Below are 2,220 nucleotides of genomic sequence, written 5' to 3' on the forward strand. Positions count from 1 at the left end.
CCAAAATATCCTTAGGTAGGTGAATGGATAATAGGCTGTGATGGAATATTCAACCCTAAAAAGAAATAAGCTGGGTGGCTCCGTCTGTTAAGCATCCAACTCTTGATTTCAACTCAGATCATGATCCTAGGGTCCTGGGAGTGAGCCCCAAGTCAGGCTCTGCTCTGGATGGGGACCCTGCTTAAGATTCTCTCTCTCTCTCTCTCTCTGCCCCTTCCCCACTCATTCTCTCTCTCTCTGTCTGCCTCTGCCTCATTCATTCTCTCCCCACTCATCACTCTTTCTCTTTCTCTCTCTCTCTGCCCCTCCCCCACTCATCTCTCTCTCTCTCTCTCTCTCTCTCTCTCTCTCTCTCTCTCTCTCTCTCAAAAGTAAAATAAAATAAAGTTGAAAAAATAAAGGATAGTTGCCTGGGTGGCTCAGTCGGTTGAGCATCCGACTTCGGGTCAGGACAAAATCTCATGGTTCTTGGATTTCAGCCCCGCATAGGGTTCTGTGCAGACCGCTATCTCAGAGCCTGGAGACTGCTTCAGATTGTGTGTCTCTTTCTCTCTCTGCCCTTCCCTGTTCACACTCTGTCTCTGTCTCTCAAAAATAAATAAAATGTAAAAAAAAAAAAAAAACAAGAAAAAAGAACAAAGAAAGGAAATGAGCTAACTCTTTAAAGCTGTGAAAGGACATGAAGCAGCTGTAAATGTATGTGACTATGTGAAAGAAGGCAATCTGAAAAGGGTGCATACTGCATGATTCACACTGTATAACATTTTTGAATTATTATTCCTTTAAACTCCAGAAAACGTTTGTGAAATAATTTTGTATTTTTGTTGTGTTTTGGCTTGTTTGGTTTTTGACTGTATTATTCAAATCTGTTTGCTCTGAGAAACGCTTTTTGTCCCTTCCCAGAGGCACAACCAACACTGTCTTGGATGACAATGGTTTTATTGGGGACTGCTTTGGCTATGGACATAGCCTCCCCTGGTCATTTTATTGAGTGATGTGCCTCTGGAGGTTTCCCACTGAGCAGTGAGACTCCATGAATTCTTCTTGTTCTATTGTTTTGAAAATACTAGCATTCTATTTCTTCACAGTATGATACAATTGTTTTGGCTCCTTCTGAAAGTATAGTCTTTATAGCCAGTCTTTGAGGTTTGTTCCAATCCCAGAAGGGCCTTTTTAGCTGTCTCCTTCCCTTTTTCTCTCTAGTAAACAGCTGGTAAGTCTACACTTAGGTTTTTGCTCTCCTGGAACTATCAGCCTCCTCTTAATTTCTTACCACCAAATGTGCATTATGTTTGAGAGTCATTTATGCTAGAATTTCCCCACACTTTGTTCCAAATAAAGTCAGTTCACTTGAGAGTTTGGAGCCTTTGTTTTTACTGCCTGCCTTTCATTCCAGGTAAAACCTGTTCAACTGTTCTGGAACTAGAACAGGAGCAGTGGCCCAGTTTTCTCAGAGAGACACCCTGGTTTTCTGAGCAGATTTCTGGTGAGGTCAGTACACCATGGTCTTCTAAGCTTATCTTTCTTGGTATAAAGCCTCTATCCTTTGAACTGATGCAATTGAAGTTGGAGCTCTATAATTCTTGTCCTTCATGCTTGGGGTAGACCTTCTACATTATGAATGGATCCTGGGTAGAGGTAGAGATCTCTAGACATTTTAGCCACTCTTGCCTTGAGTAGACCTTCTGCAGCATGAAGCTAGAAAGGATAAGAAATATTTTCAGCCTGCTACTCTCAAGGTGGTATGCTAGCTTTTTACTGGGATCTAGGGGATGAGGAGTCTGCACTTGCCTGTGTGCTTCCTATCATGCCAGCCTGGGAGAGGGGAGAATGGAGGAGGCCCCAGTCCGAATACATATCATGTGAATGTTCACATTGGCTTTATTCACAATAAGTAAAAGGTGATAACACCTCAAATGCCCATCAATTTAAGAGTGCATAAACAAAATTTGGTATTTGTGTACAACAGAAAATGGAATGTTTCTGAACATTAAAAAGAAGGAATTACTTTTACACATGACAAAATGAATAAATTCAAATTCATTTTACTCAGTTAGAGAAGCATTCCAGGAAAGAGTGCATATTGTATGCAGATTAAATAAGTAGATGGATATGCAAAAAAGAAAAAAGAAAAAGTCAAATCACTGGTTATCTGGGAATGAGGTTGGAAGGAAACATGATTTAAATAGGAGCATGGTCAATCTAGAAAAATTCTATATC

At 40.6% G+C, this 2,220-nt stretch overlaps 1 pseudogene; it reads right to left on the reverse strand.

The window, feature by feature from the left end:
• The window catches only part of LOC115305191, a 17,709-nt pseudogene that overhangs the window by 1,035 nt on the left and 14,454 nt on the right, over window positions 1-2,220 (reverse strand).

Source organism: Suricata suricatta, chromosome 10 (assembly GCF_006229205.1).
Source record: "Suricata suricatta isolate VVHF042 chromosome 10, meerkat_22Aug2017_6uvM2_HiC, whole genome shotgun sequence".
NCBI classification, from domain to species: Eukaryota; Metazoa; Chordata; class Mammalia; order Carnivora; family Herpestidae; genus Suricata; species Suricata suricatta.